The sequence below is a fragment of the Eschrichtius robustus genome, chromosome 15, assembly GCF_028021215.1.
Source record: "Eschrichtius robustus isolate mEscRob2 chromosome 15, mEscRob2.pri, whole genome shotgun sequence".
Lineage (NCBI taxonomy): Eukaryota > Metazoa > Chordata > Mammalia > Artiodactyla > Eschrichtiidae > Eschrichtius > Eschrichtius robustus.
The window spans coordinates 55,352,208-55,376,471 of record NC_090838.1 but is presented as its reverse complement, the minus strand read 5'-3'; the positions used below and the strand labels follow the sequence as shown (position 1 = coordinate 55,376,471).

The 24,264-nt window shown below is 41.7% G+C and overlaps 1 protein-coding gene across 2 annotated transcripts in view; it reads left to right on the top strand.

The window, feature by feature from the left end:
* Nucleotides 1-24,264, top strand: part of SERTAD2 (SERTA domain containing 2) — a 114,444-nt gene that overhangs the window by 71,980 nt on the left and 18,200 nt on the right. The window contains exon 1 of one of the 2 annotated variants that reach the window (XM_068564635.1): nucleotides 19,929-20,231. The exons of the other annotated variant lie outside the window; for it this stretch is intronic. The gene's annotated coding sequence lies outside the window, so the exon portion shown is untranslated. Of the gene's footprint in view, nucleotides 1-19,928; nucleotides 20,232-24,264 lie in introns of those variants that run through there. 2 annotated transcript variants of the gene reach the window in all.

Sequence of the window (24,264 nt, the reverse complement as noted above, 5' to 3'; positions counted from 1 at the left end):
AAGGTCTTCTCAGGTCTTTTCTGAGCCTTTCTCTGGGCGTACACGGTTATGTTCTTATTTTCCCTGTATATTACAGTTTTTTAATGTCCTAGTCTTTAATGTCTAGGGTAAGTGAAAAATGAAGGTGGGGAGGGGTAGGTTCTGGCCCTTTAAATCCCCTGGAAAGTCACTTCAGGGGGAGAGGCTTGTGACAATGTGGTGGGGATGGTGGGGAGCAGGTGCAGCAACAATGGTTGCCACCTCTTTGTCTGCACTAATGTCATCAGAAGCAACAATAAGAGCGCAGACCCCTAATATTCAGAGGACAGGGTTCTTTTTGCTCCCCTAGCTCTTGTAAGCTGCTTGCAAGCTGCTCCAGGAGCATGTGCATAGCTGGGGTAGGAGGGTGGCTAGCTGCTACTGTGCTAAGAGCTGTAATTGACTGAAAGTAACCAGAATTTACTGCAATTTACCATATAAGTCTTTCCCTGGAACTTGCAAGCCTTCAACAGACTTCTGAGTCCCAAAATAGTTACATCATTCAGATTCTGCCAGGCCATTTGTTGTCTAGGTGGAAAGATAGATTCCTGGTGCTTCCTACTCTACCATCTTCCCAGAATCCTCTCCTCCTCATTCTGTTTTAAGAGAACTCTGAATTTATTTGGGGTAGCTCTGTGCTAAGCTAAAATACTTGATGTTCTGACACCCTTTTAGATGAGATGGCTACGTTCTGCTCTGTTCTGGCCCGTGAGATGTGGGTAGAGGTCCCTGGGGAGAACATGCCTTGAATAAAAAGACAAAGCCTCATGAAGACAAGACTTTTGACTTTATTCTTACATAGAATGTAGATGAAATAGCTGGTGGATAGCAGCCTTCTTATGACCCTCAGCACCATGAGGACGGTGGAACAGGTACCTTTGAGCCATGTGTCCAGTCCTGAGCTGCCCAACCCGAGACTTCTAATTTCATGAGAACAAAGAATAAACTCTAAGTCATTTCACACTGTTAGCATTTCTTTACTTACAGCCAAGTGTAAATCCTAATATACCATTTAAGCCCATAATCCATGAAACAGAATAGAAGCGTGGCCAATGGAGATATTTGTGTCTGTGATGAGCACCAGCATTTTTCAGAGCAACTCAAGAGATTGAGATTTGAGATCTGAGTTTCAGTTGCATAGAGGTATAATGGGTATTAAAGAAAGATGGGTACCTCTACTCCTAATGAGACTTAAAGCTTTCTACATTTTTTGTGTACATTCTCCATTTCTTTGGGTTCACTTGCCAAGCATTAATGGCATTTTTTTTAGGTGGAAAAAGAAAGTATTATAGCCTAGTAATAACAATGAAAGTAGGAAGAGACATGCCGGTTGCTTCTGTTACTTATATTTTAAAGCCATTGAAGAAAGTAGCTGATCTTTCTTAGTCTTTATTATGCTTTGTTATATACACATCTTCCCATCAGAATATAATTAAAGCAAAGTGACAAGGAGGAGGAAATTACAAATAATTAACAATCCAGAGATCTTACATTCTCCCAGTTCTTTTCTTAAGCTTAGCCTGGGACCTGACACAGTGGACAGTCAGTAAATGTTTGTTAGACAAAGAAAAAAAAAGGTGGGGTTGGTTTTAGATTGAATTGCAGGGACCGAGGTGCATTTTGAATGCTAGTCAGATGATGAGATTTATTCAATAAAAATGTCTTTTTCCTGTACTCCAGTCTTACCTAATGCCTGAAGTGAGTGCAGCTCCATCTAATCTCCAGTGTGTATCCCAAACCTGTACATAAGATTCACCAAAATACTTGGCAGCGATACTGGGGAGGAACAAGGGAGCTCTCCTTGCAACACCAGTGATTGCTGGCCCAGTATTGAATTTAATGAGCATTATCTAAGTAATTATTAATAACAAAAAGAGCTACCTTTCTTTATCATTTTCAGAGGCTGTGCTAACATCTTTACATACATAATCTCACTTAACCCACATGATAACACCATGCCTCAGGTCCTGATTCTGTCTCCTTTTTACAGTTGAGAAAACTGAGGCTTAAGCAAGTTGCCTAAGGTCAGATCGCCAGCACATGGTCAAGCTGGAACTTGAAACCCTGTCTGTCTCAGGACTATTTGACTCCAAAGTTAGTGTTCTTAGGCATGTCAGAAAATCTTGACTATAGTTTGCTTAATTATATGTTAAATAATCTCAAAATACTCTGTATTTTGTACTTTGGTTTCTCTGCAAAGAGCCAAAAGGTAATGGTATAAAAGCGGCCTAACTCATAGTGAAGACTTTTTTACTGTTAATGTGGAAAAGATGACTTCTCACAAAGGGTGCTTTACATAATCTTTTTCTATTTACTTCAATTTCACAGCATGCGCTCTCCTTCAAGTGGGAGGGTGGGTCGGAGGTAGATGAATATTCTTTGCTGGAGTTACAGCAACGCTTGGTGCGGGCAGAAGAGCGTGAATGTACCTTACGCAGAGTTCAGCTTCACATCCGATGGGTATATCACTGAGCTGCATGACTGTGGCTGCCTGAGGTATCATGGTATTTTAAGCTCCGTGTGTGTCATCAACATATGTGGGTTGAAATTGCGTGGAAGCATAGTAGTCCACAAGAAATATAAACAAAAGTAAAATACACCTTTGGAATAACTGCAGCATTTCATATAGCAACCAAATATTTGTGAAATCTGTACATTTTGAGCTGTTTGTTTTTAGAGCTAATGATTTCATTTATTAACTTAGACCGTCTTAGTATTTTCTATTTACTTAACGTTTAAGATTCAGTCATAAAATCTCACTCTGAAATAAAGCTGTTTATAGAAACTTAGCCAGTGTGTGGGCATATTGAAAAGAAAAAGATAAGATGTATTTTTAAAAGATATGTTAAAAATTTGCTGCTTTATGAATAGGTAGGTAGATAAATAAATGGATAGATAGATCACCATGCTTAAAGTTCCCATCTGAATCTATTTTCAGAAATGTGCTTTGGCAGAGAGTCTTCATTAGGTGGTTAAGTGTAGTGGTATTTGCAGTAATGTAAATTTGAAAATAAAAACTAGATCTGGAATCTAGGCTTTGCTGCTTGGTCATTGTGGCATCCTGAGAAAGTTTTCTTTGAACCTCAGTTCCTCGAGTGTAAAACAGAATAGTAGTAGCTGGGGCTACTTGGGGCTTTAGGATGTGGGGAGCAACTAAGATGGTGATGTCAACGTGCTTTATCATGTGTATAAATAAGTAATTATACAGATTCAGAGGTGCGGTATTGTTATTGTATACTCCACAACCAGCAGATGGACCAATCTAACACCATCCTTCATCCAGGCAGGTGACAACGTCTATTTTAGTCTCTCGGACAACACAGATTTATTGAGCTCTTATGCTGTGTGAGGACTTCCTTCACATCAGCAGAGCTTATGTTTAGATTTACAGCAGCCATGGTTTATGCAGTGGCATATTTTTATATAGCATACAGGCATTCTATACATGTACATTTTTTATACAGATGTTTGAAGTTTCTCTTTAAGTACACAAATTTGTTTAATGTAAGCTTGTTCAATAAAAATCTTTCCCTGTATCATTTCCCTATACTGCTGTTTTATTATTACATTTTTCCCACAGAAAACATTGAGCATAATGGTACCTTTTCTTCATGATTCAGGATCATTTAGATTGCTTAGGTATTCTGTTAGAATACAGAGCCCTTTAGGGCAGGGCTAGTGAGGGGCATAGTGCTATCTGCCTCTAAATGATCTCCCACACTAAACTTTTTGAGCTCTTGTATCAACATTTTTTAATCCCCCCAACCCTGATTTCTAATTGTTAGCTGCCTTTTTCTTTTTCTTTTTTTTTTGTGCTAGTATCAATTTGCTTCTTTTTAAATCCATTCTCCCCTCTAATTCCCATTTACAGTCTATGGTTTGGGGGAACAAATAAATAAAATCATCTTTAAGATTAAATAGACACTCAGGAAGTACATGATAATGCATGAGGTTGGTGCATGGGCTTTGTGATTTCTTCTTTTTTTTCTCGAGGATTTATTTCTGCTTGCTTTGTTGGTTCTGAGTAACTGGAGTCTCTCTGAATGAATCGTTTTGCCCAACACCACCATTTACAGTCTGCATCAGTTTCCTCTAATAATCACCAGTGGTACTTATCTAGCTCGTTACCAGTTATAAAATTCTTCAAGGGACTTCCCTGGTGGTCCAATGGTTAAGACTCCGCACTGCAGGGGGCGCACGGGTTCGATCCCTGGTTGGCGGAACTAAGATCCCACGTGCCACGCGGCCAAAAAAAAAAAAAAAATTCTTCAACATCCCTTCAACATGATCATGAGAGATAGGCAGGGTGCGTGTGTGTGTGTGTGTGTGTGTGTGTGTGTGTGTGTATTTTTTTTTTTTTTTAATATTTTACAGATGAGAAAACTACGGCATAGTTGGAGGTTATTTTAGCCGGGGGTTGTAGCTGAATGTCCTAGGGAGGCTCGTTCACCCAGACTTGCATGTTCCCTTTACCTGGATATCCCATTTCCATAGGTCTGGGCAGGACCCAGGTTATATTTTGGAAAAAGATCCCAAATAATTCTAACATGCATAGCTTTCCCCAACCCTTTTCCCCATCTTCCAAACCCTTCCACCACCTCTGCTCCCATTCAGAACCACTGGCTCAAGTTTTTATGACCAGTGAGTGATTTATTTAGATGCTTTCACATGCAGGTCAACAAATAGTGGCTTAAATTTATGATTTTTAATGGCCCTGTAGGCAACTGATGTGGTGGTCAGAATAGTGCCCTCTTTCCCCACCTATGTTACTTTACATGGTAAAAGAGACTTTGCAAATGTTTCTAAATGAAGGATCTTGAGATCCTTGTTGTCCAGGTTATCCTGGATTATTTGGCTGCGCTCCATATAATTACAAGGGTCCTTATTAGACAGAGGCAAGAAGGTCAAAGGCAGAAGAAGGAGATGGGACGACAGAAGCAGAGGTTGGAATGGTATATTTTGAAGATGGAAGAAGAGGCCACAAACCAAGGGGTGCAGGTAGCCTCTAGAAGCTGGAAAAGACAGGAAAACAGATTCTGCCTTGAAGCCTCCAGAAGGGATGCAGAGCTGTCAACACTGCAATTTTAGACTTCTGAACCTCCAGAACTGTAAGAGAATAAATTTGAGTCATTTTAAGCCACTAAGTTTATGGTAATAGGAAATAGCAGCAATGGGAAACCAGTACAACTGGGAAATATAAAATACAGATTCTTAAGCCCTCCCACAAAGATACTGTTTTAGCAGAGCTGGGCGGGGTCTAAGGATGTGGGGTTAAACCATTCCCTTGGTGATTGAGTGGCCTGTGTCCTCGGACCTCACCTGTGGTTACAAACAGACTCATAAGGCCATCTGTTGTTTCCCTCGGAAGTCTGGAGGTGAGTAGCCCTAGAGCCAGTTGTTCTCATCGGCTCAGTGATGTCCTCGAGGACCCAGGCTCCACCTTGACTTCTACCCCGTCACCTTCAGTCCTTACCCTTCTAACATGCACACAGGATAGCTACCATAGCCCCAGGGACCACATCCTAGCACAGCCATGAGGGAGAAAGAGCTCTTCCTGCATGCTTGTGTGTCCCTCATTTTTTAATCAGAGAGGAAAAATTCTTTCCCAGGGCTCCCAGCAGACTTTCCCCTTCTACCCAATTAGCTGGAACTGCACCACCCATCAAGGGAGGCCAGACGGCAGGAAACCTCGAGTACTGTCTCAAAACGCTCTCCCCTTCTCCTCCTCCTGGGAAACTTTCGCATCCCTCAAACATCACTTACCTCTCATCTAGCTGGTGCCTCCCCGCTCCAAAGATGATCCTTTAGTGCCAGTTCTCTTTGTATGGATACCTTTTGAAATCACCTCATGTGCCACCAGTGGGCACCCTTCACTTTGGAAAAAAAAGCATTTTCTTAATCTTTATAACACTGTGGAGTGGGTAATATTTCCCCTTTTTTACAGTTAAGAATCAGAGATTGAGAAACATGCCCAAGGTTCACAAGTGAAAAGCTCATAAGTGGCAGATCTGCCTTAACTGTAGAGCTCCGGCTCTTAACCATTACACTGACCCAGACGGTGATTCTCTGTCGTGTAGTGTTAGTAGCACATTTTCAAATATTAGAGTTTTGGGCACACTTGAAGAGATTAAAAACTCAAAGCAACACTAAACAAGTCAATCATTACAACGTAGTCACCACCACCGGGGGGTTTTAAGAGAGGAGTGACGTGACCTGACTTTTGTTTTAAAAGGATCACTGGCCACTATCTTGAGATACACGGTTAGGGGCCAAGAGTACTGCAGTAATTGCTTCCCATCTGACTTAAGGTCAAAGTCAAAGTCATTGCATTGGCATATAAGGCCATCTACACCCTGCCCCTCCTCCCTGTACCTTCTCTCCTCCCACTCCCCCCCCCCCCCGCCCCACTCCTCCCCTCTGTCTTGATGTCTTTGAACCCTTAGGCACATGCCCGACTCCAGCCCTGCTCGCATTTTCTGTTCCCTCTGCCAGGAAAACTGTGCTTGGCTTGAGTCTTCACCTCCTTCAGATCTTTACTCAAATGTCATCCTCTCTGCAAGGCTTTTCTAAACCACTTCTTCAGAATTGCCCCCACTCCACACATACACACCCAAGCACACATTCCCCATCCTTCTTCCCTGTTTTACTTTTCCCTAGAGCACCTAATTTCTAATACGCCATATAATTTACTAATTTATCTTATTTTCTCTCTTTCCCCTCACTGGAATGTAAGAGCCGTGAGAACAGGGATTTTCGTGTGTTTCGTTTGCTGCCACATTCCCAGCTCCTAGAACCTAGGACACGGTGGGCATTCAATAAATATTTGTTGAATGAATATATTCTTTATACACAGCTCTGATTAGTTCTATGGGGTAAATTCCTAGAAATGAAATGACCACAGTACAAAATACGGACATTTTAAAATGTTCTTGATACAGATGTCCAAACCCTGCCTTCCCAAGGTTGAATTCATTGACACTCCCATCAGTGGCTATGACCGAGCCTGTCCACTGTGCCCTCACATTGTTATCAGTTTTAACACACCTGTAGCCAGCTTGGTGTGTAGCAGTTATATTTCTAATTCGTACTGCTTTGATTAGGTGCATTTGTCTTTGTTTTTTCATGCATGTCTTCCTTTGGTGATCATCAGCTTTTGTCCTTTGCCCATTTTGCTAATTTAATTTCGGTGTTTCCTACTGTAGTATTGGTGTTTTTCTAATTGATTCATAAAATTAGGTTAGGTTAGGTTACTAAGCCTTTGTTATCTGGTTTGCAGATATTTTTCCAAGTTTGTCATTTTTCCTTTAGTTTTGCTTATGGTGTTTCTTGATGTATAGTTTTTTAATCCATTTTAATTTTATAGTTCTTTTTTTGCTTTGTGTTTGGAAAAATCTTGTCTCCTTCTAAAATCAATTATTCATCTGTAATTTTTTTAGTTCTCTTACATTTTAAAAAATATATTTTATTATTTAGTTAATCTCTTGTGTTTTTTCGTATTGTCACAAAATACGAGAATCTAACATCCATTTTTCCCCTTAAATCGTAAACTATTGCACTAACAACGCTATCTTTAGAATATACTAAATCTTTATACTAAGGTCTGTTTCAGGTTTTTCAATGTAGATGCATTTATATTTTTCTTTTGCCAGAAACCAACTCTGGTAATTATTACAGCTTTTTAATACCTTTTTAAAATTTATTTTATTTTTTCATTTGTTGATTATTCTTAAGAAATTTTAGGATCATTCTGTCAAGTTCAGAAATAGGTGTGGAATTAACGTCCTAAAATAAAAATCATATTGTGCCTCTCCCCCATGGGAAGTCTTTTTTTTTTTTTTCCGGCTGCACCATGTGGCATGTGGGATCTTAGTCCCCGACAAGGGATCAAACCCGTGCCCCCTGCAGTGGAAGCACGGAGTCTTAACCACTGGACCCCCAGGGAAGTCTCCGGAAAATCTTTTAAAGACTCCTCACCACCTTCAGAACATAAAGGCCAGGCCCTTTAATGTGGTATCCAAGGCCTTCCTAGACGTGCCCGGTCAGACTCTCTGGGCCTGTTTATTGTTATTCCCTGCTTGCGATTTACGCTTCAGATCCGCACCCGCATCCTCTGCTTTTTCTCACCTCCCCATCTCTGCAGCTCCATCTGCCTTTAATGACCTTGACTCACTCCCATTTACCCTAAAATCCATCACTACCTCCCTGTTTTCACACTGGCCAGGCTCTGTGGCCACTCGTGTGTCTGTTGTCAGACCCTGCGCATGTCTCTGTTGCCACGTAACCCACTGTGTCACAATGATGAGTTAGTCTACCCTGTGAACTCAGTGGGAGCATCTCTTGTTCATTTTGTATTTCTTGTACCTAGCATGCTACCTGTCACACAGTAGGTGGTGTAGGTGGATTAGAGGAGAATATCTAGGACTGAAAGTCGGGAGATGGATTGCTGCAATAATCAAAGTGAAAGATATGAGGGCCTTGACTAGGGCAGTGGTGGTAAAAATGGAGAGAAGGGGACATATTTGAAAAATATTTAAGAGAGAAAATTGACAGGACTTTATGAGACTTTATTAAGTATGAGAGAAGATACTTTGAATCTTAAATTTCCTACTTAGACATCGGGGGTACCTTGTTGGTACCTTAACCATATTTAGGCATTCAGGAGGAGGAGCAGATTTAAGGAGGATAAAATTAGGACAATTTTAGATGTGCTGTGAGTTGGAGATGCCTTTATGATACCCAGTGGAGATGTCTAATAGGCAATGGGATAGAAATAGGCTAATTATATACTTTTATTGTTCAACCCAGGACCATTTTGAGATTGAAGCAGGGTGTTATTACTAATTATGCCAGGACAAGCATAAACTAGGAATGACCCTGACAAATGATAATATGTATGGTCTCTCATATATATAAAGGTCAGATGTGAACCTCAGAGAGAAAGGTCTGGAATGTGATTATTGATTTATGAATCTTTAGCATACAGATCCCCTGAGAGTGGGTGAGGGTGCCCAGGGAGAACTTATAGGATGAGAAAAGAGAAGAGGGAGCAAAACAAAACCATAGGGAATACAAACATTTAGATAGTGATTATCAACTGGTAAAATTTTTTCAAAACACCCATGTCTCCAAATTTTCCTGAAGATTCTGATATCCTAACTAACCATCCCCATTCCCCACTCACCTTTGTAATTTTCTCTGGTCCCAAATTGCAATGGGGGGTGATTTTTTTTTTTAAAGTGCAGAACTGTAGGTTTATAGGGTGGTCAGAGGAAGAGGAGCCAGCCAAGGAAACTGCAAGTGGACGGAGAGATAGGAACCAGGAGACTGACTATAGTTCAGCCAGAGTTTCTGAAAGAAATGTTTGGAGGTGGTCATTAATGTCAAATGCTGTATAGAGAGAGGCTCAGTCATAAGAGGAACTCAGAAATGTCCATTGGCTTGGCACTTAGGGGGCACTGGTGCTCTTTTCTGGGGGTGATCAATATAGTTTTTCTGCAGAAGCCAGAGGAAGTAGGTGGGACTAAAGCTGTGAAGGGTAAAGACAGAAGTAGCCACCAACATTCCTGCAACATTGAAGCAGGGGAGGATTGTTTCTTGTTTTATAAGTGAAGAGAGAGAACACTGAGTCTGTAATTTATTGACTGCAGGAAGGAGCCAGTAGAGAGGGTAAGGCTGAGTGTATAGGAGAGGAAGAAATACCAGTCTGCAGTCATATTTAAGCTGTTTTACTCAGCCCCATTTTCTTGTCTGGAGTACCTATGCTGTACTATAGTTGAATGCCACCATTCTGTCCCAGTAGGAGTCACTGAGACTTTAAAAACCATCCTTCAGATGTCTTTCTGTTTGGTTGGCTTGGGACCTAGATTTTTCTCCGTCTTTTTCACTAAAGATTCAAGATGGGAGCCTTTGAATAGAATATAAATGTATCTTCTAGATGCATTGATTTGCTGAAATGTCACTGGCAAAGTGTTGATAACCCATCACTAGATTTATGGGTTGATATGATTATGTCTTCGTTGATAGATTTAGAAACATACACTGCAGATGAACATATTCTTTTGGGACATATATATGTGTGTTTACGTGGTATTCTATGTATTAGCAGGAAAAGTGAGTTTTACACTGAGAGTTGATTTTTTTTTTCCCCTTGAGAAGCTCCATTAAGAAAAAAATGTTAAGTTTCAGAATAGAAACTGTTCCATTTTCTGATCTGCTACCTCATAGTAAGAAGTCAGTTGTAAGGTTAACTTTCTCGGAGAGAAGAAGGCAAGGACACCAGCGAAAGGAAAAGGAAGGTTTAATTGCTCTGCAAAGGCCCAAACATGCTCTGAAAAGTAAAGATTTCAGGCTTAATGTGCATGGAACAAAAGGCCGTTGTGAACTGTGTACAAGAGTTGGTGAGAGTTTGTATTCTGCCCCTTTTTTCTGTGGGAGTTATTTCCTGTTGTTGACTAGAGTTCTTTATTTAGAACCACCTAGCTTCAGAATGCCTGCTAGCAAGCAGAAAAGTGTGTATTTAAAACATAGGCTTATTTCAATACAATCTCTGAAAAAAAGTCACACTACCCTTGCACTGAGACAGCATCACATTGCCGAAGGTCAAGAGAGTGTGTGGGCTTTATTCCTATAACCCCGTATCGAGGGACACAAGTAAGAGAGAAGCAGAATGCATTTCGTGTAGCAGTAAGTGGTCACCTGAACACCAAGTGAAAGATAGTTCACGGGGAAAGTGTGTTTCCATTGTTTTTTAAAACAAAAGGAAACAAGATTTCACTTTTTAGTGCTAAATGCATTATTTGGTATATTAAGGAAGTAACAGGAAGCCTTACATATTCTGTAAGGAAGGTTTTATCCTTTCTAGTATGATAGAAGTTAGCCTGGCAGGTGAGAAATATACCCCAAATACTGGCTTTAAACCAATTATTCTCTTATACCTGCCTTGTCAGCTGGGCTTCCTGTTAAAAACTTTAGGTTACGCTAGCATCGTCATTGAATTTTGCAGTCTATTATTAAGAGACAGAGAAGACGGACAATATATCAAATGAGTAAAAAGAATTAAGTTATTACTGAAATAATGGGGGATAAATAAATGCATGAAATACAAATATTACCCAATGCTTTATTAATAGATGTTAGAAATTGTGGGAAAAAACCTTACGAAGTTCTACTTCATGGGAACCATATGGAAGAAAGGGAAAAAGTGTATTTTTTTAATGTGATGAAATCTAAAACAATAAATTTAAATTGTTTATTACAACATATTTGTTTGCTTTACATGTTTTTAAAAAGAAATTAAACTTTATAGTGTCTCTCCCTGATTCCAGTATTCTCCTCCATTTATGAAAGTCAACCACTTTCCTGAATGCTTTTGTCTGTAATTTTTTTTTTAATATTAATTAATTAATTTATTTATTTTGGCTGTGTTGGGTCTTCATTTCTGTGCGAGGGCTTTCTCTAGTTGCAGCAAGCGGGGGCCACTCTTCATCACGGTGCGCGGGCCTTTCACTGTCGCGGCCTCTCTTGTTGCGGAGCGCAGGCTCCAGACGCGCAGGCTCAGTAACTGTGGCTCACGGGCCTAGTTGCTCCGCGGCATGTGGGATCTTCCCAGACCAGGGCTCGAACCCGTGTCCCCTGCATTGGCAGGCAGATTCTCAACCACTGCGCCACCAGGGAAGCCCTGTAATGTTTTTATTCTATAATTGCATACGTCTGTATTGGTAAACAATATATAGCATTGTTTTGCATGTATTAAAATATTTTATATAAATGATATTATACTGTACATACTTTACGGCTTGCTTTATTTTACTCAGCATTATATGTTTTTGAGATTTAACCATGTTGATATTTGGTATCTTTAGTACTTCTTATCCACCATAGTTTTCAAGTATATCAATTTATTCTCATCTTAATGAACATTAAGATTGTTTCTGATTTTTAGCTATTACAAGCAAAGCTACAATAAACATTCTTCTATGTCTCCATGGGGAATAAAAACAAGAGGTTCTCTAGATTCTAGATTTAGCCCTTCTCATCCAGAATTCTTCCAGAGAATTAAACCCGAGTACCCTAAGGCATCTATTGTATGTAATGAATTATCTTCTGTCCTCTAAGTCTAGAATGGTTCACGTGTTGGGCTGGAGCTGGAGACTGATACCTGCTCCTAAGAGCGAGCGATTATGCCAGTCTTTCTAATTCTTCAGTTCAGTTGGGAGGCTTGAAATCAGCCATGGTGGGTTATTTACACCACAGAAATCAGCAAATTCTACAAATAAGGGCTTCTTTCCTTCTTTCCCCATTCCCCACCCACACACCAGCCAGTTGTTAAACATTTACCAGCACACCACTGATTCTTACCTTTATACCACCCTTGGGAGATCTGAGGAAATAGTCACTTGAATTCTTTTCTGTAGGGCTTATTTTCTCATGGAACCCTAACTGAGAAAGACTGCATGTATGTGGACAGGGTGTGTGCATCTCCAACTCCACTAGATAATGCCACATTATCTCCAAAGTGGTCAATCTGATAGCTGCGAACTAACCTTTTATAATTTGCATTTTTCTTATTGCTGATGAGATTGAATATCTTTTCACGTATTTGTTGGATATTTGAGCTTCCTCTTTTACCCATTTTTCTATTGGGTTTATATGACTTTTTAAAAATTGATTCAGTTCTTTATTAATTCTGAATATTAATCTTTTGTTGATTCTATGAATCACATGTATCACTCAACAGTCTTTAGCTTGCCTTTATCTTGTTTATAGTATATTTTGTTTAATAGATGTTTAATTTTTAATATAATCAAAGTTATTGGTCTTTTTCTTTATAGTTTGTGCATTGGCTGTCTTGTTTCTTAATAATCAGAGTCTCGGCAGGAAACAGTATTCCACTCAAGTGATTCAACTAAAGAGACTTTAATGAAAAAGGACTTTTGACAGAGAGACAAAAGTTGAGGCATGGGAGACCAAGAACTGTAGGAAGGTGTTATTATCTTTAGGTCTAAAGGGGAAAAGGGAGGAAATGGTGTTGCTAGAATCTGTGAGAGTTGGCACCCTGGACAAGGGGCTGCCTGCAGAAGCTGTGGTCTTGGAGGGATGGGTGATGCCATAACAGGGGCCCAAAGCAGAAAGGAGCAGGGAAGAAATACCCCAGCCTCTCTCCCCTCTGACCCACTGGTCTCTTTCTGGTGCCTTCCTGTTGAAGAATCCAGCTGGAAGCTAGTTGGCAAAGAAGCTTAGTCCATAGGGGTCAACATTTCAAGGTACAGGGCAAAGCAGAGGCAAGTAGAGAATGAATCTTAGGAGACAGACAGTAATCACATATTCCTTATCCTGAGCCTATAAACATATTTTCCTATATTCTCTCCTAAAAGTTTTAATGTTTTGTTTCACATATTTAGATGTTAGTCCACCTGAAATGTATTTTTTCTAAAAATGTCAGGTACCTCATTTAATTTTATTTTTCCATGCAGGTAAACCGGGTGACCTTTAGTCATTTATTGAAGAGCCTGTTCTTTCCCACTGATCTGTAACCTCACCTCTGTCATATTTTATGCGTCCGTATATGTGTGGGTCTGTTCCTGCACACTCGATTCTGTTCTACTGATCTATATATCCCTTGCCAGCACCACTCTGTTTTAATTACTAGAGCTTTATAATAAGCCTTGATATCTGGTGGGACACATCCCCCATCTTGTTCTTTAAACTTACTACAGCTATCTTTTGCCCTTTGCTATTCCAGATGATTTCTGGATTTGCTTTTAAAGTTCCATGGGTGGGGGGAGGGGAGCATTGGGATTTAAGCTGGAATCATATTTAATTTATTGATGAGTTTTGGGGAGAATTGATATTTATATAGTATTAAGTATTCTTGTCCCTAAATGGTGTATCTCCCCATTAATTCTGTTCCTTTCATCTGATGAACTTTTGGAAAGGTTTCTATTTTCTCACTTTTCATTTTTGGCTATAATGTGAAAATAGTAATTCTGGAGTCTTTATAGCTGTTTTTTTTTTTCATCACTAAAACTAAGAGCATGTTGTCTAACAGTTCTAAAGTGATAACAAATCAGGATTGATTAAAAATGAATGTCTGATTCATTAAAATTCTTTTCAACCTTTATAATTTGGGCTTTGATATCTTAAAGGAAAGTAAAAGGAAATATAAATGGTGTTGAAATTACCAATACTACTCCCACAAAAGCTATTTATCAGCCGTCCCAGTATGGACTATGCTGCCCTCTGTGTAATGAGGCCAAATGAATCACTGTAGTCAAAGTCAGGGAATCTGGCACTTTTTAAATGAGTCTTTTAAATTTGATGTGACTCATATGTATGTTTTCTTTGAAAAGAATCATCTTTAGGGACAATTAAATACATGCATTGTTTGAGCAAACTCGAGTTTGTAGAGCGTACATTTATTTGTAACAGAACAGAACGGCAGTGGGCGTCTATGCTATAGATGATATTCTCGTGGTATTTGCTGCCATCCACTCTCCTTTCTAAATTTGGCGTTACAGATTCAACTTCTGTTTTTAAAAAGGGAAGTTACATATAGCTCATTCACACTATTATTTTCTCCTTAAAAGCCAGTTTCTCTGATAATTGCCCATTTAAGGAGTTTCATATACCTCAAACAAGAGTTCTCTAAGAAAGCAGTTTTGAAACAAATATTACTCAGCAAGATAAAATCTTTTGTTCAATATTTAGAGCATGTTTAGGAAAACAATTGACTAGTTACACAAGTGTATCTAATACAGCATTGGTGTTTATCTGAGATGTTTGCCTTAGTTTCTTCCTACTTGACTTTCACTCTGCATTTCTGAAATTTTAAATATAGAAATTTTTTAATTTAAAAATACGTTATTTTCAATTTAAAGCAAGTATTATTGGACAGTTGGATAATTTTGAAAAAGTCTTGTTTATTCTGGCAACAAGTCTTTAAAGAACAGTTCTGCGTTGGTGACTAAAAGGAAAGATAAAGTCTTACCTAAGTGTTCCGTCTCCTCCGAAAACCAATAAAAATTCACAGTGGCAAAGAGCTGATTCATTTTTTGTTGTATGCGCTGTTTCCATTTAAACTGTGTTCTCTGTCCACATGTTTATTTTTAATGATACTTCATAGCCTGAACTTAGAGGTATTTCCTGGGCATCTATACACATTAAAGCTTTGACTTTTTTTAACTCCTCAAAGTAGAATTTCTATAGCTGAGACTTCAAAAAGTGGTTTAAATACGTTATTTACGTTCCCGACATCACCATACTTCTCTTAAATGACCTCTTTACTCACAGGTGATTTAAAGGTACACAATCTTAGATCGTTTCTGCAATAGATATGAGAATGTATATCACAGAAAATAGGACGTGAAGTTGGTTTTATATTCTTCTAAACTCCTCCGTGAAGGCAGTCCCCATTGTAGTCACCTTTTCATAGACTCTGAGTTCTGGGAAGGGGCTACAGAAACCCTTGAGCCCTAGTGCCTCATTTTGTGGGGTGTGGATGCAGGCCCCATGATGTCAAGGCCCTGATTCAGCTTCACTGCTGACTGGCTGAGGAACTAGACCCGAGATCTTCTGACCAACCACCTGTGTTCTTTTCACCGGAACCAGTGCTTATCCTATATCTGTGACATAGCAGATCAAGAAGCTAAAAAGTCAATGATTAATCATAGCTAAGAGATTTATTTGTACAAGATCTTCAAACTCCTACTCCAGGACTCTTCCTCTCACCAAGCTGGTTCCCAGGGACAAGGATGGTCTGGAGGCTGCATGATTTCTAACATTCATTGAAGTTTTCTAGGGAAGCCCGGAGTGCTGAGTACCTTGAGAAGAGTGTGAACTGCTCAAGAAGGGAGAATCGTTTATAGACAGGAAGTACAGGGTCAACCTGCAGAGGCCACCAGGAGAGTAGTGCCGTGTGGGGAACTGGGGACAAGGAGAGAGGTTTCTGAGAAGCACCCACCAAGTCTTGGCGGAGTGGCATCTGGCAGGAAGGGAGCACTGGAGTTGTCACCAGGCAAGGCCTTCGCTTTCCAGCTGAGAGAGGATGAAAGCAAGAGCTGGAGTCTCTAAGGAGGGCCGCTCGGAAGTGGACCTCACCATTTATCTGAGGATTTTACCGGAAAATAGTGGCAAATGAAGTAGGGAGGAAGCTCTTGCTCAGCAGATGCCGTCTCCTCTAGAAATGGTTCGAAGGGACTAATCAAAAATGCCAGAAAAAAGAAAATGGTTTTAAGAGCATTTTCTTCCAATATTATCATTAAGATGTTGTTCCAAATTAGGATTTAAATACTATCAGATTTTTAAGAGAGAAAAAGGCGTGTATTGCTAACAGAAAAATGACCCTCTCCCAGAACTTAAGGGGCAGTCATTGCAAAGCAGTCCAATAACAATGAGGGAAGCTTTGCAAGAGCAGCCCTTCACCGGAGTTGAAGCTCTCTTCCTGTGAAGCGTGACTTCAGGGAGAGGCAGGAAAAAACCTGACACAAGTAGGGCGAAGAGATGGAGAAGAATTTGCAGTAGTAGAGAAGTTAACTGGCTCCTTTGGTACCGTGAAGTTTTAACTTGCTAGTGGCTGAAAAGTACTGAACCTGTCCGTGCCATCTTTGTGAGAGTGTTTAGTTTAACAAATCATCGTATCCTGTATCAACTCTTTGATAATCAGTTAGGTGATGTGGGACTTCCAGACTTTATTTCGAAGATTTATTAATAGATTTCAGTGATCAGTGAATGGGAAGTCCACATTCAGTTAGGATCTCTGTATTTTCCATGAAAAGATTATTTAGCCCAGCTGGCTGTATATAATGTGTTTAATAACTGAAACGTTTATTGAGGGGGTAGGGGCATAAGACCAATATTTCCAAGGTATATAGATGGATGCTTATTACCAGTATTTCATGTGGAACTTGAAAGGTAAAATGTAATAAAGGAGAAAGAATGAGCTTGAAAACTGTCGTAAAGTCTTTCTCAGTTTATGTAGGCAGCTTGTCCTTGTGTCAATTCTTTGGTGCATGCTAATTAAGTGCTAAAAGTGGCCTTCAGTTAGTGCAGTAGTCTGGTTGTTTGCAAGATGTGAGGGCACAGAAACTTTCAAGAGAAGCAGTGAAGTGCAAACTAGTACCCAGAACTACAAAGCAATGTTGAGAAGTACCTCTCTGAAATTAAACTCATGAGTATTTTTAAAAATTACCATCACAGTTCTATACTTCCAAAAGCAATATTTCTTTTTTCCCTAAACAGATATGTTCCTGATAGTTAAATGTGGATGACTGGCCTAATTTCTTGTATGTGAAAGTGAGAGGGAGAAGCTCTAAACTCTAAATCCTGAGGGTAGGATTATTTTAAATGGACTTTTAAATGTTCCAGAGAGTGAAAGTGTGAAAACCACACTTATGTGTTCACTAAGCACTTCTTGTTCATTTGCTAGGAATAAACTATATATATATATATATATATATATATATATTTCATTTGCTACGAATAAACTATATATATATGTGTGTGTGTATATATATGTATGTATATATGTGTGTATATATATATACACACACACACATACTTTTTTTTTTTTTTAAATCATGCATACTGAAGGGAGTTGACTTCAAAAGCTCAAGGAGGGCCTTTCCTTAGCTTCATGGTGTTGGATTCCCAGGACCAGGCAGAAATTGCTCTGCTGGCCTGTGGGGGACTTGGCCCCAGGGGAGTGGGCCATGAACCACCTGGTGTGGGACTACATCAGCAGCTGTTGAAGCTGCCACTTCGTCCTTTGACTTCTTGGTACAAGATGCCAGAATTTAGAAGTGGGGGAAGTGGGACTTATATATAACATGTGCACTGATAAGACATTTACCTTCAAAAGTGTGGAAAGGTGAAAACCATTTTCCCCCAGAATTTAGATTGCTTTCCTAAGAACTCAAACCTTTACTGAGCACACACAGAATACGTACTTTAGCAGAATCAAGCGTCCACTCTGAAGACTTAAAAATTGTCACTTTGATCTTAGTTCTTTTGGTAATTCATTTGCTAGAAAATATCCAAGCGTCACAAAAATTGTGCAAGTCTAACTTGCTGCTCACTTCAATTCATGAATAACAGTTTCAATTTATTTTAAATTCAACAGAGCCTCTGGCCTCTGCTACAGAGATATCACAGGAGGAGATTACTGCAGCTTCTATTTCAATGGCTTCTCCTTAAACTGAGTGCTGAAAGTGTAAGCGAGTGGGTTGTTAGGAAACTGTTGGTAGTGTCCTCTCTGAAAGGCAGAACTCTAGAAATGAAAAATATCTTGGCTTCATGGCAAAATGTTTGAGTATTATGCCACCCAGGCACAAACTGAACAGGACTTGCTGAGGGCCCTGAGCACTACTTCCACGATGTGTAATTTGGAATGCCACTGTAATGAAACTTTCCAAAGATATCCACAAATAATTAGCTTTTGGCATTGGTTATGCTTAAAGAAAAATCTGTGTAAGCTTTTAATTATACTGAGGGGCCAGTAAAAACCTTTTTCATTCCCTTGAAAGATAAAACAAGAAACATTGTTCCGTCTACCAACATTTTAGCCAAGGTTTAATTTCAATAATATCATCGATTTGATTGATAACAAATCCTTACTGAACAGTTCCAATAGGTCTAAACTTGTCTTGATGTTAACGACTTATAATCACCTTTATGTTAGGTCTTAAAGCTTTATTATCCGTAAATATAACTAGTATAGTGGACCATTAAGCTCCAAAGAGATCTGAGACGATATTGATTGGGGTGGCAGCCAAAGTTTTAAGGTGCCTGAATTACTTTTTGTAACATCTTTACACTGAACGCGCATGTAATTTTTAAAATAATCATTAATTTTCCAGGGGAGCTCTCCTTTCCTAGGGCTTTTAAATTCGCATCATACACACAATCTCTCCCAACTAGTATAAATTTCCCTGCTAAATGTAAGTAGTTCAAGGCAGAAGCTTTCTTAAGGAGAGAGAAAAGGCTGTCAATGTGAAACTGCGCCTCGGTATCCCCTGCGTATCCAAGCCTGGCTTGCCTACCTGCGTGGGCTCTGCCAGGGTAGGCGGCCGGCTGCCGGGTCTGCACCACGGCCGCGGCCTGCCACGAAGGATGCAACTCGGTTCCGTCCTGTTCCCGAAGGTACTCTTGACTTGGTGACCCATTTCAAGTGTTGGGCTGAGGCCACTGCACGCAAAGGGAATTTTCTGTCCCCAGCTCCAGCTGGAGCCCCCACCCATCCTGTCATTCGGACGTCTCTGCGGGCCACTCGTGCGTCCTGAGACTGGGGCATCGGAGAGGGTCTCAGCTGCGGGTGCGCCGCCCCCGCCCTCCCGGAACGCCTGTCTCGAAAGCCCCGCTGGCAGCGTGGACGCCGCGCCTTGGGGTCTGATTTTCTCTCCCCCCATTTCCCCCCGGGACCCTGCCTGCCCGGCTAACCGGCCCCAAGTTGCAGAATAGCTCAGATGCTTGTCATATTTGCGGTCGCGCGACTCAGCGGGCTGTGCGCGCGCGGCTCTCGCCGCCGCCTTTGTCACTAGCGGCTCCGTCATTTGCATGAGTGGTGTGAGGGGATTCTTGGTGGTTAGTTGTGGTCCGCTGGCCGGAGTGTCTCTTTTCTTCTCCCCTGCTCCTTCAGCCTTCCCTTAAGAGAAAATCAAGGGCGCGCCGGCTGGGAAGGGAGCCGTGGGCGGCGCTGCCACCCGGCGTCTCGCGTGCTCCGCCTGCCCCTTCCTGCTCCTGGGGCGGCCGGGGCCCCGCTAGGCATTTATCGCGCCTCCCGGGACCTCCGGGGGAGGGGGCGGGGCCCGGCAAGAGGCGGGGCCTGGTGGCCGAGGGGCGGGGCGGGGCGGGCCGAGGGGCGGGGCCGGCTGAGCCCAGGGCCCGGAGCTCGCGGGAGGCTCGCTGGCCGCACGTCACTCCTGCACAGCGAGTGCTGGAGCACTAGCTGCCGCTAGCTCGGTCAGGGCGCCCCCTCCGCCCGCCTCCCGCTTCCTCCTCCGCTGCCTGCCGCCGCCGCCTCCTCCTCCTCCACCATTGTATAATGCTCCGAGCGCGCAGGCAGAGGACGGCGGAGTCTTAGCTTCGGTCTCGCCTCCAGCCCGCTCCTCGGAGCCACCCTCGGGCCCCCGGAGCGGGGGATTCCGCATGGAGCGGGAGTAGCTTGAGGAGTGGGCAGAAACCCCTCCTGATGTGTTAGTTCCCAGGTGGAGCTGCATGTGGTAAGTTCTCCCGGCGCCGGGTTGGAGGGGATTCTTGGATGCGCTGGGCTCCCGGTGGGTGGGGGCGGCGTTGGGACCTCGCCAGGGCCGGCTGAGCCGGCAGGGCGGAGGAGGGGCCCGGGCGGCCGCGGGGGTCGCGGGCGCCTCGGCGAGAGGGACCTGGGCTGGAGCAGGTACCGGGAGGAGCGCTCCCTCCGGCTGCTTCCCGGCCCCGCTCCCTTGGACCCCCGGGCCAGCGCCGGGGACCCCCAGCGTTCGCGGGCAGATCTGCTGGGGGAAGGGCAGGGGACGGGCAGTCACGGACCGGGGTCAGGAGGGGGTCGGGAGCTAACCAGAGCCCAGCGGCGGGGCGGAGGGAGCTTGGAGCTGTCGCTTTTACAGCTGGGATATGTGTGCGTGTTGTGGCGGTTGTGTTGTTGTGAACGTGCGAGACTTTTTTTTTTTTTTAAGGCTCGTATTGCTGGCGCGAAGGCTGCTTCACTTTTGAGTTCTGTGGCCGGGTTTGCATCCAACTTGCTTTAGTGTGTTTCTGTTAGTTTCCCTGTGTTTTAGCTTAAAAACATACCTCTCCACCCTCTTTTCGCCCGTGCCCAAGTGAATTGATTTTGAATGTGTATGTATGTTAAACTTGATGTCTCATTGGTTTTTAAGTTAGAAATCTACAAGTCATCTTGGTCGTGACCGCCTATGACTGAAAGGGAGGGGGGCTGAGGGGAGCCAGCTGTCCCAAGCCCTGGACTTTGTACCATTAAGACAGGGTGCCGTCAGAGGGCCACTGCATCGAGAGAAAGATCATAAATTGTTTTTTTTTTCCCCCTTGGCCACGAGTTACCTTACTTTTAGCAGAAGTAATAGTAATAGATTGAGATAGGAGTAGAGTTCTGTGTTTATCCTTCAATTTCTCAAAAAGATTAGATATAATTTGTTTTAGAATAACTTTTTGCTTTCAAGCTGGTTAATTTCAGGATGTTTCAGGAGGTGGAAAGTAAGTTTTTACAGGCACTGAGTGGGGAAGGACATTCAGCAGGGCGAGACATCCAGCTTCAAACTATACCAGTTTTAATTGTAATCAAGTTGGGCAGCCTCATTTGGTCTTAAGGAAGACAGTATATGTTTTCAAGCTTTGTTCATGAAATATACTGTTTGATTTCCCAATATACGTTAAGAAATGTCCATAACGTGTGTAAAGAGCCTAGAAGTTGTAGTAGCCAATAGGATCCCTGAGGCCTTAAGTGTTCAAAGTAGCCTTTTATAATTAGGGACTAGTCTCTGACAAGAGTGAAGTGGGCTCTTGGCTCCACTCAACCCCTGGAGGACAGTCCACCTGATTGCCTCTGGGTTGTTTTGCTGATGGGGGGGGGGGGGATAGTTGTTCAGCTACTCAGAAGGCGTGTCTCACCCCTAGAACTCCTCCCAGTCCTCCCCCTTTTTATAGCAGTCTATTCTGATTTGAGTGTAGTAGGGTGTGCTCTGAGGATGAAAATACCCATCCGAAGATCCCAGCTTCTGGCACGAGCAAGAAGAGCTTGTTCATGCATCTCCGCTTTCCTGTTCATTTTAGCAGTTTCTTCGTGGAAAAACAACAAAAAGAGAGATAAACGTTAGAAATTTTCCTTTAGCTTTATTGATTTACTTAGAAATATCATATGTTAATGTAAAGTTGTCTGTGTTGTTCATCAGGTTTGGAACCCTTTAAAATAATTTTTATTTCTTTCCTCCCCCCTAATTAAAATGTGCTTAACCGTGTTGCTGTCAGGTGAGAAATCTTATGAAATGGATTTGACAGCCTTTCTTTTTTTTAAACATTCAGCTCTGTTCCTGGCGTTATTACAGTAGGTGGGAGAGAAGACTCACATTTTATAATACCAACCAAGTGTACGACACGAGTGTCCTAGGGAACAGTTTTATTGTCAGACGAGTGTCACAGCTTCTTAGGTAACAGCTGCTCCGGCCTGTTTCCCTTAAAAAAATTAGAAAGGGATATTAACTCAGATTTAGAAAACCTTTAGACTTCTATTTGCTGAATTGTCCCCTTGAAAGCTTTTTTATTTAATTGAGAAGCTGAAATATAAGTTTTCCCCAGTTGCCGTGCACTGAATTATTAATAATGAGATAGTTAGTGTATATTTTGATATTTTAAAACTCACTCAAATTTGTGTAGCAGCTGATAGCTTTTGGCGTATGCTATTTTAAACAGTGTTCCAATGACAGAATAAAAGTTACAACGCTACTTAGAAAGGCGCACACACACAAAGCAGGTAAAAAACATATAAGGGGAGGTTGAAGATATATACATATATACAGACATACAAATACATAAAGATTTTTTTCTGTCAAAAGTTAAACTGACAGAATATAATAAATAAAAATAAAAGCATACTTCAAATTATCAGTAGCAAATTGTACTAAAAGTTTGCCCTTGGTCAAAATATTTTACACTTTAGCTATTAAGAAAGATAAAAGTTACAACAGAAACCCTTAGAGGTTTCTTTTGCTGTGGTTCCTTGTTAGAGGACACTAGTAAAAGCATGCAGCTTTATTTTATATTTTGTTTATATCAAAAAAAAAAAAACAAGACGACTTTGTCAATATTACAACAGAGATTTTTAAAATGTATAGATAAATATGGTATTTAGGAGTGTGAACTTTAATTCACTTGTAGAATTTTTTTAGATTTTGTTGCTATAGAAATTTCATCCTTACTGTTACGGCCTATCCTATAGGAGATAGCTGTAGTTGCAGTAGTTTCTTGCCAAAGGAGAGAGGGAGAGGGGGCAGAGAGACAAGAGAGAGGTGTCTCTGATTGCTGAGTGCAAAGATCAGGTGTATGCTCAAGGCACCAGAGGGCAAGCTCCAATTTTAAGTGAAAATGGCCTCGAAATAAGGGTAACACCTACTTTCATAGGTCTTTCCATTAATCAACACTGACCAGCAGAACACGAACATCAAAAAATGCAGTGGCCACTGCATATGCACAGATCATATATTTTCTACTGACTGTTAATAATTATTCCTTAAACAATTGACCGAAACCCCCAAGCTAGGACTCCTGCTTAAGAAATGTGTGGATATTTAATTTAGTTTCAGTATTCTTGAAGGAAAGAGCAACTAACCAAAGTTAGCGTATCTTTTAAACGAAATTATTGTCTCCAGTGGCCAGTGCGGTTGGTGTTAAAGGCAAACTTGTGCCCTCCGTGCAGATGCTGGGAAACCCTGTGAGCAGCGCTGTCCCCTGGAGCGCCCGTCACTCATTGTGTGGAGCCGTGTCTTTCTCCATGAGCACTGTGTGGCAGTTCATTCTTTGTATGAATCTGTGAATGGCATATGTCAGGCCAATAAGACGACATTCCTATTCTGGGTAATAAATAGACGCCTTGTTTTTTGTTTTTTTTTTTTTTTTTCCTTGAAGATCGTGAGACAAACAAAACATGCTTGGCTGTCGAAAAATTTTCTTTGAAATACAAATAAAAATTTCAAAATAAAAACATCGCAATATCTTTGAAAACATATGATTCCTAATAGGACAAAACAGATGCTTATCATTTAAACAAGCGCCACGTACAGACAATGAAAACTCCCTTTTGGAAGGAAATTCTGCTGTCTTTGTGGTCTGAGGGCTCCTGAAGCTGGAAAGCCTCCTTCGTCTCCTCTCAAGATCTCCCGTCCCTCCTCTCTCAACTTAATTGGGAATCCCTGCCAGGATTCACTGAAGCAAACCCCACAATTTGATGTATCTATCTTAGCAACCTGGGAACACAGAAGCTGTATTCCGCACCAACTGCAGCTTTCAGTTCAGAATGGAGTCGGCATCTGCTCTCTTGTCTGGCCTCCTCTTACACTTGCACGCCGTGTGTCCAGAGCTGGCCCTGCCCCTGAGCAGGGGCGGCAGAGGAGGGCTGAGTGTGCCCGCTCGGCGCCGCCCCGTGTGGAGTGAGCAATGCGGATGCGCGGGGTGGGGGCTGGAGGGAGGAGAGTGGAGGACAGCTCTGGAGCCGACCGTGCAGCTGCTACAGCAGGTCTGACTAGTTTTAGG